The following is a 16,137-nucleotide window of genomic DNA, read 5'->3' as shown; positions in this document are numbered from 1 at the left end:
TGGCCTGCACCCTCCTCTTCTCTTCCCTGTGTCACCCCCCCTTCGGTCTCTCCTTGTCCCTTTCATCCAGTCCTGCCTCCTATCATCCTTAAGGCCATCTCTTTTCCACCATTCCTTCTCACACCTTTCCTCTCTGTTCATTCTCTGTCAGCTCCTACACTCTTTGAACATTTAGAACCCTCCAGGTGCTGAAACCACTGAATTTAGGGCCTTTCCGGACCCTGAGAAACTTTCGACCAAAAAACGAAACCTGCAAAAATAAAAACACAGCAAGTGGAAGTGGCATAACTCACCCTTTGACCCATGATGACATCACAGGGCTGCCATCTTGTCAGATGTTAGTGTCTTTTTCCATGAAGTTCTTTTTATTAAGTATCCACTTCCAACACAACTAAAACAGATCCAGTCAACACGTTTCATTCCTTATAGGGACTTCATCTGGGCAATTAGATTTTTCATCCTTCTCAAAATTCTTCTTTTCCATTCATTCCTCGTTTAAATGTCTGGGCTCCATTCAAGCAGCCTTTCGCAGTGTGTGTCCTAGTCCAATCAGATAGGACTTAAATTAAATATAGACTAGCTCCAACCTTCTAATAAAATTAGTGGTTCAAATGATCAAAATTGCTTATGCCTGGGTCTCCAAATTCCAACAATGAATCAGTGTGGGTCCCCAGATTCCAATACTTATTCTGTGGGTGTCCTTGGATTTCATGAATGAATAAGTGAGTTCCACAGAGGTCAAAAGGTTAAGAACCACTGATTTAGGGCAGTGTTTGCAAACTGTGGATCACCAGCCGATTTTTGGTGGGTCACAAAAATCCAAGCAATAAACAAAGAAGCATTTAAATTCTGTAGTTATCTTGTCACATTTGTTGGTTTCAAAGACACATGTCAAGCTATGTCTTCTGATAAACTGTTGCCTAAGTGTTTTTTTTAACTAGGGGATTTGTGTTTACCAGCTCAGTTAGAGAAGGAAAAGTAAAGTGAGTTATGGGACAATCTTGCTTGGGTACAGGGAGTGTGAAAAGTGGCTGTGGGATGGTATTTTTATAACACACAACAAAATATAAAACCTGTAAAGTGTGAATTGCATTCATTCAACAGTTAGAAGAGAAAAAAATATGCACATTTTTGTAATTCTGACGTATGATGGAAACAAAGATTTAATAGGATCAAAACAATCAAGACAATTTTCTTGGTGATGCACAAATGATAAAGATTCACTGTAACCCCATTTCCAGACATTATAATTTTTGGGCAATAAATTTATATCAGTAAAACTGTATGTGTGTGCAAATGGAGTGGCCATTTCATTGGGAAATGTGCTGTCTGTAGATGACAGTGTGCACATATATCACCTGTGCATAATAATAGAAATACAGACTAATAACGTAGGACACTATCGATATTTTCCAACAGAACACATCCGGTTAGTTGCCACGCAGAAAGAAAACGTTATACCTCGTTGCGATGGTTTTAAATCAAAATAAGGTAAGAGTCCACCTTATGGAGAAAACAGTACCTTTGAAAGAAAGGAGAGGGACACTCCATTAATATACTGTCTTACATTATCCACAGAAATAGTTTTACCACAACCAAGATCAGGAGACTGCACAAACTTAACATCCGTAAGAAGATTACAGAGCACTCCTGCACATAGGAAAGTTGTAGGAAGGTAAGTAATAAATGAGTGCAATTAACAGCATCAAACGAAAGAAAGGCTCAAGGAAAGATATGATTTCCCTTTTCCTTTATTTTTCTTTATCTAGCTATGTGTTAAAACATATAGGAGCATCATAAACATACGACACCAGAGAGAGGAGCAAAATAGGACTTTCACTCTTGATCCAGAATTTAGTATATACTGCCCCGAACGGGAAAAGGTAACAACGGAAAAACGTTTTTATGATAATAACCCTAGGTAACTAGAAATTCATTCATTTAAGAAAGTGTAATTCGACCCTACAGGAAGATCTATCTGTACCATCAAATACGGGATAGATTGGCTAAGAAAAAGAACTAGGAAGGAACCAAACACTGCCATCCTTCCCTCGGATGTAAGTAAAGTGTGTTAATGAATGAGAATGAATGGGTAGAATATATGTGAGGAGAGACACTAGTCCAACACCGAAATATAACGAAGGGATCCCCTTTCTTTTCTTTTTTAAATGTGGTGCATTGTAGCAATTATGCTATGATCTAGGCGTAATAATATTTCCCCACGCAAGAAAAATGTTTTCATTAAATAAACAGGTAGTGGCCAAACAGAAAACAGAAATGTCTTTTGAAACCAAGACCCGTAGAGTAATGGGCATTAGGGTTAGAATCATAAGGAGCGGTGAATAATAGAGAGCCCCTTTCTAATTGTATTTTATTGTTTTATACACACAGAAAGGATATGTACTAATGATGAACCCCATGAATATTGCTGTCCTGAAGAAGGTGTTTACATATCAGTGAGACAACACCGAAACGCGTCGACGCACAGACAAATAGAACCCAACCAAATCCCAATTAGATAACAGATATACCTGGACTTTGGATACTGTGATCTTTATTTTTATCCTTTGTTTCAAAATTGTATGGGGATATTGGGTCATGACAAAACAATAGTAGGGAATACTTCTTACCTACAGTTTATAGGGGTTGTTCTTGTGATTTATTATGCTTTTTGAAACTGTGGAAATTAATTGACCGTAATTTTTACAATCTGTGTGGTCTTTTTTACTACTGTATATTTGTATGTATTATTGTATATTTGTATGTACTATTGTATTTGATTTGTTGAAATGTGATAACATTGTATAATTTTTTATTGATGCATTGCTGACAGTGATCTGAATTTTAACCCAAGAAACAAGATTTTAATAAAATACAAAGATTGTAAACGGTATATTTTTGTGTTGGCCTGACATACAATAACAACTGTGTCATTTGAATGATCGATGTGTATGAGATATTGCCTGTGGAGAAAAACGTGTATAGTCCAAGGATTTCCCTTTGACTTAAGATGACAGTGTGCTACCAAGGATGCTTTAGTTATATAAACAATCGCCCGCCGCATCTACATTAGAGCTAGGTGAGTCGTGAAAGTTTGTTATTCTAAAAAGTGAGTCGTGTTTTAAAAAGTCTAGAAAACACTGATCTGAAGGTCTCCAGGGGTGGCAAACGGGACCCCAGTGCGCTCTGCCATGGCAAATTGGACAAAGGTTCCTATGGATTAATTCATAAATTAAATAAACCAGGCACGGAAGACGTCGCTTGGTGGACAGAGTGTGCTTATCGATGAAAGCATGCCCATACATTTATTGGTGTGAGCGATTGGTGCTACCAAACAACTTGTGAGGGTGCAGTACTCACATGCTCAGGTGATCAAAAAGCGTGATACATGAAAGTGTGAAACAAAAGGTGCAGCACGCCAGGGTGACACCCTTTCCTGTTCTTGCTCCTCAACCAGGGAACCCTCTTCTGGTTAACTGGTAAAGTGACCAGAGCAAACAGGTTCTGCTAAAAGTGCCACCATTCTACCATTACTCCTAGTGAGTTGACCCAACCTCCCTTCCTCTCACGACCTCACTGCCCTGGCACCTGCTGAAAAATAAAATAAAGACCTATTCCCTGGATAATTTCTTGAGAAATATACTTTCTACTTTACACTTCCATTACCAGGGATTAACAGAGGTACCTGCGCTCCTAAGGTAGAGTGGTGCACCAGCACTTAGGCACCCACACTCAGCCCAAAAGGCTTTACATGCCTGTGAGGCAGCCTGCTAAAGTGCAGTTTTAGGGGTTACTCATGAAATTTTGCAGGGGTGTGGGGGCAGGGACGACGGGCCCGATTCACAGAACTATCTTAAGACAAAATCCTAAACTTACTACTTTTGGTATTCACAGAAGTTAGGATTTTGTCTTAAGTTTGTCTTAAGACAGACTTAAGGCAGACTTAAGACAGACTTAAGTTAGGATTTTGTCTTAAGTCGGTCTTAAGTCTGTCTTAAGTCTGTCTTAAGTCTGTCTTAAGACAAACTTAAGACAAAAACCTAACTTCTGTGAATACCAAAAGTAGTAAGTTTAGGATTTTGTCTTAAGTTAGTTCTGTGAATCGGGCCCGGTGCTTCCATAAGGCAATGTAGGGGAGCATTTTTAGGGCGTTAAGAAGTGGCAAATTACTTTAAAAAGGCCAATGATGGCCTTTTCCAATATATAGGGGTGCTCCAGCTGGAAAAATGGTGTTTTATTCGGAGCAATGAAATCCTTGCACCATTTTTGGGTGGAGTGTTATTATTGTACATTACACGACTGCCCTAAACAGTCATTGGATACAGTGGTCTCACCAAGCACTAATGTGAGCGCTGTCCGCAAGTACCATGATGAAACACTAAGGTGGTGGGTGGACGGCTCGCAATGGTCTCAGCAACTGTACCACCCCCGTTAGCGAGAATGAAAAAGCTCGTATTGCACTCAAATGTTGCTTCGAGCTTGAAGGGTTCGGATATGTTGATTAAACTTTGTGTGCACACTGTGATGGGCCTCCACCCTGGCCCTGTATATGACCATTGCTGAGATTACTAGAACCTGGGTGGCAGATTTACAAGAAACTGACGCATCTGTATAGCTGCTTCAGTTTCCCTGCACCTGCGTGAAAAACCCTTGCGCCACCGTAGATGCGCGGTATTTACAATACGGCTCATTATGGTGCAAGGCTTAACAGATGCGTCAGAAATTCTGACGCATCAGTTGACGGAAAAGTCACGCATTGCTGGAGTCGTGTCGCAAACTCTAGCAATGCGTGTTGCACCTATTCCCAATACACAACATCACTCCTTACGCCTGCTTCAAGCAGGCGTAAGGTTTTGACGCAGTGGTGCCCTAAAAGTCACACAGGGAAATCTTGTAAATATCACTGCGTCACTTTTATGACGGTTTCCTGCGTGGGAACGCCTACCTTGCATACATTATAACTGATGCAGGTATAATGTCACACAGGGTTTTCCAACGTAACGCATCTCCCGAGATGCGTCACAGTGTAAATTTGCCGCATTTTTTATGCCGCCGTTGTATCTGTAGCGTAAAAGTCACGCAAGAGGCTGGTAAATCTGCCCCTGAGTTCTAGACACTGTGGGCCCGATTCACAGAACTAACTTAAGCCAAAATCCTAAACTTACTACTTTTGGTATTCACAGAAGTTAGGATTTTGTCTTAAGTTTGTTTTAAGACAAACTTAAGACAGACTTAAGTTCGGATTTTGCCTTAATTCTATCTTAAGTCTGTCTAAATTTGTTTAGTGTATACTATTTATTTGTATTTTTGTGTATTGTTTGATTCCTAAAAATTGCTTAGGCCAGGGGTCCAAGGCCCCCAAAAATAACTACATGGTGGGTCCCCGGATTCCAGTAATGAATCAGTGGGAGTCCAAGAATTAAAAATGTTATGAACCACTGTCCTAGTTGAATGGTACCAGTTCCTGCCCCACCACAGAGTCCTAGCCCAGTGGCTCCATTCCCCACAATCTCCTACAGTGTTCTTTTAATGCAGAGAAATTTATGGTGAGGCTCAGCTTAGGTGTGAGTTCACTGTTTAGCTTTAGGTGTGCAATCTCTCATTGAGGGGACACGTAAGTCGTCCTAGTCTGTATCTTGTCACAGAGTGAATAATATGGTCACTCATAATGCTTGGCAACATCCAGTTCTGGAACAAGGTCTTCCAGCTTCTCACAGGGTCTCATGTGTTACCTGCCCATGCAAACATGGGCCCGCGTTTTGCTGGTCGCAGCCCTTTACCGTCAAGTAAGCGGCGTCTCCATCAGTAGGAGCAGGGTCGAGGCGGTGGGTCCATCTCTGGTATCATGTTACTGAAGAACCAGCATGCCACGCCCAGTTCAGTGACCATTCATCTTTGGCAGTTGCAGCCTCCAGGCCACTGGGGGTCCCTCCATTGCAGAGGTGATGATGTGTTTTTTCAACAGATCGCCGGCAGCGATGGAACAGGTCCCTCTGGTCTCAGAGGAGATGGTGGATGACACGCTGACACTTATGAGGTTCATGCAGTTCTTCTTCGGAACCATGCAATATGGGTGAGGTAGCCCTTGCCAGCTTGTGCCAGTGCTGGGTGCACTTCTAAACACAAGTAGTCTTTATCTGAGTGTTCCACTCCATGGGAACATGGCTGAACTTCACCTACTGGACAGACTTTCCTCCTGCAGGGCCAGGCCCTCTTCTTTCTTCTCTGTTTGGGGAGGCAGGCTTCTAGGTGCTAGACAGACCAAAATCATCTTCCCCAAATGTCCCAGATTTCAGGCCATTTCTGCTCATTCTCTAGGAGACAGACTCTTAGACTGACACCAGGCCTGGATCGCAGAAGCAGTCCGAGTCCTCTGCGGACCACTTCCTTACTCGATCAAGTAGACTGGAATTTGGAATCGGAACCTAGTGGGATGGCTTGGATCCCACCTTTATAGTTATTTTCCAAGCAGGAGATGTTGATCCACTGTGTAATGCCCTGGAAGCAGTTCTGGGCAGTTCCAGGGGTGCAAGACAAGCCTTTGAAGCCCCTGCTGCACAGTGGGCCCCTCGCCCTTCTGGGGGCCCTCAATTCAGTATAAGGCCTGTGCAATGTGTGAGATATAGGAGTACCGGGGGTCCCTCAACTCATTCTGCTGGTAGGGCCCCTTCATTTCATGTTACTCCACGGATGGCTTGCTTTCAAATGCCATTTTCTGGCTTCACTGCAGACACACCTTTTGTGCAGGGTGAGGCCCTCACAGCCAGTAGTGATGATGCTGGCTCCGAGCAGGTGGAGCCAAAACCCGGGCACAAAGAAGCGTGAAGACTCTGCTGGCTTTCATCAGCCTCCCTGAAGCAGCCACCAGGGAGAGGCACCAGGTAGGCACTGCTCTAGGAACGCTCTCACCCTCTTCAACAGAACCTTCAGGCTCACCCCTTCTCCTCTGTCAGCAACCAAATGACAGTGCTCAGGAAGAATTCATCAGAAATCCCCTTAGAAAAGGTAACCATAGAATTCCTAAGGGTTGTCCTGTCTCTGTCCTCCATAGGTTCAGTGTCTGCGTCTCCTCCCTCTAGCTTCAGGGATGCAGGCAATACGCTTCCACTGTCTGGGGGAGCTGTCCGAACTATGGGGCAATCCAAAATGGATTCCAGTGTTGTCACCTGCCAGGATCTCGCCACAACATAACTCTTGCCACATTCACCACACACATACATGCACTCAACACAAACACAGGAAGTTAGATAAAAGGTTTGGGTGTTACAGCTAAGTGGACATTCACAGGAGTGGGACAGTAGAATGTACTTCCCCCTGAAAAAAGGTCTGTTTGATACTATTAATCCACAATAACTGTTGTACTGCCACTGTCGCTTTATATCAGCAACACAGGCCATAGACAGTAGTCCCATCTGAGTAAAGAGGGCATGCTTGGTGGGCCCTCCAAGTCACAGAACAGGTTCTGGACATTGGCTTTACCATGGGCAGGCCAAGGCCTCAGTGCACATGCTAGATTAACATATCAACTGGCCCACCAACATCAGGAAACTAGTTTCCCATGCAGTCTTCTCATTTATGGCATGGATACACATCTGGGGAGCACGCCAGAGACATTTCCATCTTAACACACCAGCAATCGCTAAGCTGCACCCCAGTCCTTCATTGTTCATCCACTGTTCCACTCTAGACAGGGGCAGATATATGCAAATCAGTATTGGTCCTGCTCTGATAGAATCAGCCCAGCATGAGCGGTCAGACCAGGTCCCTTCTGAATGGGAACACAAGCAATCCGAGTCCGGCGGCTCTGGTTGGGCTTTATCAGTGAGGTGCAGATTGAGTCCTATGGCACAGGAAGCACAGGACACACTCCTGGATGTAACACGTACAGTGTAACACTGGAACATAACGTTGATGAGCGGAATTAGTGCAAAGGTCTCATCTACTGGCAAGATCTTGGGCTGGAATTCTAATCCATAATTGTTTGCCAAATGTGCCATTTTGACCACTCCCCAGGAAGCTTGAGGTTTCCTGAGAGGTCATGTCCCAAATTCTCACAACCTGTCTCTTAATAGGGCAAACCTGCCACTTTTGGCTAAACAGGGTTGCACATTCTGGGGGAACCACAAACCCTCAGGGAGGCCCAGCCTCCCCGCCATCATTGAAACCATGCTGACCACAAACCAAGTGCAAACAATCTCAGAGTCTCCCACAAGTACAGGTGACCACATGCCTTCTGCCTGCTGCATATGGCCTGATGCCTCTGACCACATGTACTAACCCTTCTTTCATGCAGAATCCCCCCTGATAGACTGGGCTGAGGCAAATATACCTAAAGTTTTCATATCCTCAGGGGGGATAAAAGGCACTAAGTGTCCATGACCAGATACATATGGTGATTTTCATTATTATGAGACAAAGGGTTTCATTTAGAGTCTGATGAAACATGAAAAGCCCCATGAATCTACAGTTCTCCTACACCACAAATCATACAGTATTCCAGCCTCATGGGGGGTTTCATATGTCAGAATTACAACTGGCTTCGTCACCCACATGTCCCCACATTCGCTTGGCCACCTGCTTTAGAGTGGAAAATATCCTTTATTACAAAGCCGGAATCACGCGGTGCCTTTACAATGCCAACAATAAAACAAACGCATCATTACTATGCATTTATTTAGCACGCAAGTCGTTGCTTTAGGGGGCGCATTGGTGGAATGGTGTTGGATTTTAAGTCCATCACCTTCCCTACTGTAGAGCAGACTGGAGTTGGAATAGTAAATGATACTATTCCAAAGACGAGTGTTCCCCTAAGACAAGTCGTTGTAACAACTTGCATGCCAAAGGAACACGTCATAACAATGCGTTCTTTCTAATGCCGGCGTTGTAAAGGCATGCGTGCTAAACGAATGCGGAATTCCGTCATACAACTCTTTAGAGGACCTGAAAGCCACCAGGCCACCTGCTTTAGAGTACCTGAAAGAGACAAAGCCACCTGCCTTGGAGTACCTGAAAGCCTGCCATATATAGTGGCTGCCTCCCACTGCCATGACTAAAAAAAACAGTGACCAGATGCCTAGGAAGAAATCTTCCTAGGTGACCGGGCCATTGATTTCTCTCTGCTCACCCGCGAGGCTTGCAGCTACAGCGAAAAGGAAATATTTACTTAAACTTCCAGGCCCTTATTTATGAGGCCTTGCGTCAGTTTTGCGCCGCCGGTGCGTCACTTTTTGTGCCGCACCAGCGGCGTACAAAATGCGCCTTGTTGCGCCATATTTAAAAAGTGACGCATCTAGGTAGATGCGTCACTTATTAAACCCCTGCGCCACATTATACCTGCGTCAGGTATAATGTATGCAGAAGGGGCGTTCCCCCGCAAAAAGCCTCGTAATAGTGATGCAGTGAAATCTATGAGATTTCACTGCGTCACTTTTAGGATGCTGTTGCGTCAAAATCTTGCGCCTGCCTCACAGCAGGCGTAAGACTGACGCAAGCCCTTTCACATGGGGCTTTCCCCATGTGAAAGGACGCATTGCTGGAGTTGCGTCAATTTTGTGACACACTCCAGCAATTCGTCACTTTTGCGCTTACAGATACGTCAGAAATACTGACGTATCTGTAAGTCCTTGCGACATGATGCGTCATACATTAAATATGACGCATCATTGGTGTCGCAAGGAGTGCGCACTAAGAAGTGACTCATCGCTGCTTTCACGTAGCGATGCGTCATTTCTCATAAACGAGGCCCCCAGATTTTATATCTACACAAACACACACACATCCATTACACAGTGGCAGTCGCCGCTGTGTAGTTATGGTTTAGATGTAATTTCCATTGAAAAACAGTTTTTTGATTTGCTTGTACACTTTGACTGTGCATTGATATTGGCAATCATTTTGTGTAGTCACCTAAGGTCTGACGTGCCAATTTTGTTAAAGATCTGTGCAGGGAAAAAAAGTTAAGAAATGTCTTCCCATTTTGGCCACATAGGAAATTTTGTTTGTGCCTACAGCAAGAAACGTTGAACGGATTTATGCCAAACGTGGCATGAATGTAGAACAGTCTTATAAACAAAAGCAGCCACATGAACACTTTAACTATTGTTTCTTATATGCATGTTTGTATGTATGTATATATATATATATGTATATATATATATATATATATATATTCCTTTCGATGAACCTTCTCTCGGACCGCAGAGGAGGCGCACACTAAAGGATGGTATTCTTCTTAATTTATGTCAGCCATAAACAAAAAACATATGACAGAAGCGTTTCGGCTTACATGCCTTTGTCAATGTCAGTGGGGTTAACTTTATTGTTCATTTTTAAACAAACAAATCATAAACATAGAGAGGGAAGGCAGTCCATTCAAGCTGTGTTACGGAAACCAAAGAAGGGGTAAAGTGTTTCATAGCATGGATTTGATGGCGGCCATCTTACGATGTTTTACTGAGTCATACATTTCATTGCCGCCTGCATGTTTACTACCATGTATTTACATATTGGACATTTCATCTGTTTATCCTATATACAACTATTTACATCATGTACAGTCAATTGTTTTCTTTCCGAGTTGGTGTGCTACGCAATACAGCCCTGCATGGGCAATGGGTGTCATTTATTTAAGGTGATTCATATACATTGAAGTCTCCCTGTTTCACTTATTATGCCCTGAATGGGCCTTCTCTCCTAGTTCTTCGAATCAAATATATCACACCACCACCCATTCTCATCACCATGTACTGTAAACGGTGCAATGGTTCCTGATGAAACTATGTCCACTAATATTTATCAATCAATAATCTAGTTCATTGCCCTTCTTTTCCTCTATACAAGTGTGAATAAGTGCAAATTCGTATCCTTGTGTCCATAAATCTATTGTGTATTTACAAACAACGCCATTTAATCCTGTCCGTGCTTGCGTCGGCCGAAGGCCGGCGCCAACACTACCTGCTGGGTGCTGTGTACGACCGCTGGCTGATGCAGCCCCGCCCACTCCGTCGAACGCCCGGAATTGCTGCTGCGGTAAACGGGTTCATATTTTCATGGATATGTATCCAAAGTTCCTCCTCATTATTCAGGCCTGACGGACTCTTAGTTTGCATCTGAATTATATATTTTGATTCTAACTTTCATAGCTTTCTTACTCTGTCCCCACCCCTTTCGTCCTTGGGGATCTGAACGATGCAGAAAAACTTTAAGAGGTTCTGGTTAGATTTATGATGCTCTTGAAAGTGGCGTGCCACAGGATAAGTGGTATCTCTGTTCTTAATGGCTCGCATGTGCTCAAGCACTCGTTTTTTGGTTGGGTGGATAGTACTCCCACATAGGTAAGCTTGTAAGGGCAGGTTAAGCAATATACAGCAAAATATGTATTGCAATTCATGAGTTTGTTAATTTTTCTTTTTATCGTTCTGCCCGGAAGAGTAAATTCCTTGACCTTTTTACAGTTCTTGTATGCTTTGCAGTTCATGCACGGATAAAATCCTGTTACAATTTCCTTCCTTTTCGAGTTTTTCGAAAAGTGACTCCTTACGAGTTGATCCTTCAGGGCTGGACCGCTCCTGTAAGTTTCAGGGGGTTCTTTGGCATATGTGGCCATATGATTATATCTGATTTAAGAACCTTCCAATTTTTTCGGACGATTTGGAAATCCTCTGAGGTTTGGACTGAGTATTCTGTTATCATTCTTATCTCACCCTTCTTCTCATGTTCTTTTTCTGGGGTTTCCCTATCACCTAATATCAGGTTCTGTCTTTCTAGATGCCCTGCTTTTCAATCAGCTTTTTTCAAAACTCTTTCTTTGTAGCCTCTCTTCCTGAGTCTTCTAAATGATTCATCTTTAGATTTTAGAAATTATTTTTCTGTAGTGCAGTTTCTCTTCATTCTCACAAGTTCCCCACAGGAGACCCCCTTGATTACCCTGCTGGGATGGAAACTTTCGGCGTGCACCGTACTGTTTCCAGCTGTTGGCTTCTGATAGAGTGTTGTCTGTGTGTTGTTGTCTTTTAAGTCGACCAATAGGTCTAGATAGGGTATTTGTGTTTTGCTAATGCATTCAGTGAATGTCATGTTGCATGTATTGTCATTGAGGGCCGCTACATAGATTCCCGCATCCTCTTGTGTCCCCTTCCAAATAATGAAGAGGTCATCTATGTAGAGGGCCCACAACACAATGTTTTCTAGCCTCTTGTCATTGTTTCCTGCCCAGGCCACGTGCTTCTCCCACCAGCCCACGAATAAATTTGCGTAACTGGGGGCGAAGCACATGCCCATTGCAGTTCCCTGTTCCTGGTGGTACAAATCTCCTGCAAAGAGAAAGATATTGATTTTCAGACAAAAAGATGTCAGTTCCACAAGCATCAAATTATGCTCTTAAAACCTTGCATTTCGTATTTTCAAAAAAAGTCTAGTGGCACAGACAATGGTATAGCTCAGCAGAAGGATTGGGGGCTGTTATTATGATGATGAAACCTGCATTTGATTTTGAAAGTTGGAATGTTTCCCATATTTCAAAGTTTCCTGTTAAATATGAACTTTTATACAACTGCAGTAGAAGCACACAATGGTTAGGTAATCTGCCTTGTCACTACATCCATCTACATCATTCTACCCATCACCTGCTTCTACACTCCAACCCGCACCTATGTCAGGCTCCAGCTCTGGATGGGCCCGATTTGCCAAGTTGTCCAATTTGAGATGTTCAGAGAGTAATAATGATACATCTATTGGAGGGAATCTGAATTTGAATGTAACAGTATCATGCAATGTAAATAGAATGTTTTTTGTTTAACAAGTTTGGGTGTGTACTTATAGGATCCTATTAACCCATTCAGGGTGAAATTGGACAACTTGGCAAATCGGGCCCATCCAGGGCTGGATTTACATAACCATATGGGTATCAAACAAGGCTGTATTGACCATGAAATATGCCCATCCAAGGCGAGATTATTTTGTTTTGAAGCTGGGTTTGTGTTTGTTGAACTAAGCTACTGCATATTTACAAATGACGGACACCGTGGGACTGAAGGAAGTCCGGTGTCCTTTGTTTATGTTCATAATTCAAATGTATTTAATGCTTGCTTCATGTCGGCGCTGGCCACTATTGAAAGGCGGCAGCCAAAACGAGTCTGGTCGTGTTCGAGAAATCCCAATAAAATCTGGGAGAAAATATTCCCATGAGTGCTGGTATCATTGTTTACCCCGAGCCTGATTTGTTGCGTGGTGTCCGTCACCACGTTAGAAAGCACCCGGCCGCGATTGAAGGGGGAAAAAAAGACAGAAACCTGAGCGTATATATATATATATACACACACACACACACACACACACATAGCAGGAGGAGAGCAGGTGGGCAGGCATAAAAAGGAGCAGAATTGGAATTGGAGTGGCCAGTGTACTTTTATGACATATCGATAAACAAATTTGTCTCCACCAACTACCATACGGTCATGTGTTATTATGAATCACAGCTAGTAGTGTAGTTATGTTAAACAAGCATTTGCAATACAATAGGTTGCTCACTACTGAAAGTTTGAGCTATTGGCACAGCATTAATATTTGCAACGCCAATAGCTCAAACTCTCAGTAATGCAAGACCTATTGCATTGCAATGCTTGTCCTTATAGCTGTCAGTTGGTCTTTCTTCCTTGCTTTACCATCTGGGTTGTTTCCTGCTGAGATGCTTTCTTCTAGTCATCATAATAATGGGACACTAAAATAGTGCCCCCAACCATGGCACAATTGCTGCTGCATTTGCAGTTTTCATAATTCATTTTCATCCGTTTAAATCTGATTAATCCATGTTTTAACTTCTTTACTCTTTTATAATCACTTTTAGTCCACGTGCAAGTTTAAAGCCAATTTCCTGGGTTTCTCATATTTAAGATGGGCCATCCGTGCCTCTTCATTCAAAAATACGTACTAGTGCACATTTCATCCAAAGCAGTTTATTTAAAAACACCCAATGCATTTATGCTTATAGTATCACGTGCCACTGGAGCTGGGCGCGTTACCATTGAGCACGCTTTTTCAAAGCGCCTAATAATCGGAGGAACTGTAGTTATCAAGGTGTGCAACCCATTCATATAAACTGTTCTTCTAGTCATCGCCACATTGTTGCAGTGGAACACAGAGCGACAAAGATGATGCAAAGAGGTTTATTTGCAGACATAACCCAGGGGTGGTGCACAACAAGTGAGCCAGCTTCATAACTAATATCACAGAACCCCACTAGTGACATAAAGTACCATGTGGCACCTCACTGGGATTAATTTAAAGATACTAAGCTAAACTTGCGATCATGTGCCTGCATGTATGGGATCTGCAGCAACTTGTACCTCTCGACACATCACACAAGAGCATGTTTTGGGGGTACATGAACAAAAAATAAAGATCACAACTTATGAGAAGCACAAGAACGTGGCATGCTGGCAGTAGATGCAGTCCGGATTAAAGATGCAGAAAGAGAAAGGTTGATCAGTCAGGATCAAAGATGCAGAAAGAGAAAGGTTGATCAGTCAGGAATAAAGATGCAGATAGAGAAATCTTGATCAGTCAGGATTAAAGATACAGAAAGAGAAAGGTTGATCAGTCAGCATTAAATATGCAGAAAGAGAAAGGTTGATCGGTCTGGATTAAAGATGCAGAAAGAGAAAGGTTGATCAGTATGGATTAAAGACGCAGAAAGATAATATCTGATCAGTCAGGATTAAAGATGCAGAAAGAGAAAGGTTGATAAATCAGGATTAAAGATACAGAAAGAGAAAATCTCATCAGTCAGGATTAAAGATGCAGAAAGAGAAAGGTTGATCAGTAGTCCGGTTTAAAGATGCAGAGAGAGAAAGGTTGATCAGTCAGGATAAAAGATGCATAGAGAGAAAGGTTGATCAGTCAGGATCAAAGATGCAGAAAGAGAAAAGTTGATCTGCCAGGATTAAAGACGCAGAAAGAGAAAATCTCATCAGTCAGGATTAAAGATGCAGAAAGAGAAAGGTTGATCAGTAAGGATTAAAGATGCAGAAAGAGAAAGTTTGATCAGTTAGGATTAAAGATGCAGAAAGAGAAAGATTTATCAGTCAGGATTAAAGATGCAGAAAGAGAAAGGTTGATTAGTTAGGATTAAAGATGCAGAAAGCGAAAATCTCATCAGTCAGAATTAAAGATGTTGAAAGAAAAAGGTTGATCAGTCAGGATTAAAGATGCAGAAAGAGAAAATCTCATCAGTCAGGATTAAAGATGCTGAAAGAAAAAGGTTTATCAGTCAGGATTAAAGATGCAGAAAGAGAAAATCTCATCAGTCAGGATTAAAGATGCTGAAAGAAAAAGGTTTATCAGTCAGGATTAAAGATGCAGAAAGAGAAAGGTTGATTAGTTAGGATTAAAGATGCAGAAAGCGAAAATCTCATCAGTCAGGATTAAAGATGCTGAAAGAAAAAGGTTGATCAGTCAGGATTAAAGATGCAGAAAGAGAAAATCTCATCAATCAGGATTAAAGATGCTGAAAGAAAAAGGTTGATCAGTCAGGATTAAAGATGCAGAAAGAGAAAATCTCATCAGTCAGGATTAAAGATGCAGAAAGAGAAAGGTTGATCAGTCGGGTTTAAAGATGCCGAAAGATAAAGGTTGATCAGCCGGGATTAAAGATGCAGAAAGAGAAAATCTCATCAGTCAGGATTAAAGATGCAGAAAGAGAAAGGTTGATCAGTCGGGTTTAAAGATGCCGAAAGATAAAGGTTGATCAGCCGGGATTAAAGATGCAGAAAGCGAAAATCTCATCAGTCAGGATTAAAGATGCAGAAAGATAAAATCTCATCAGTCAGGATTAAAGATGCTGAAAGAGAAAGTTTGATCAGTCGGGTTTAAAGATGCCGAAAGATAAAGGTTGATCAGCCGGGATTAAAGATGCAGAAAGAGAAAGGTTGATCAGTCAGGATTAAAGATGCAGAAAGAGAAAATCTGATCAGTCACGATCAAAGATGCAGAAAAGAGAAAGGTTGATCAGTCACGATCAAAGATGCAGAACAAGAAAGGCTTATTGTGGAAATGTGACACAGTTCATCAATTACTATTACAAACAAAGGTGAGTTTGATAAAATGAAATGAGTGGGATGTTGGAGTAGCAATGAGAAGTCT

The sequence above is a fragment of the Lissotriton vulgaris genome, chromosome 10 (genome assembly GCF_964263255.1).
Source record: "Lissotriton vulgaris chromosome 10, aLisVul1.2, whole genome shotgun sequence".
Lineage (NCBI taxonomy): Eukaryota > Metazoa > Chordata > Amphibia > Caudata > Salamandridae > Lissotriton > Lissotriton vulgaris.
Note: the sequence above shows the minus strand (reverse complement) of the source record.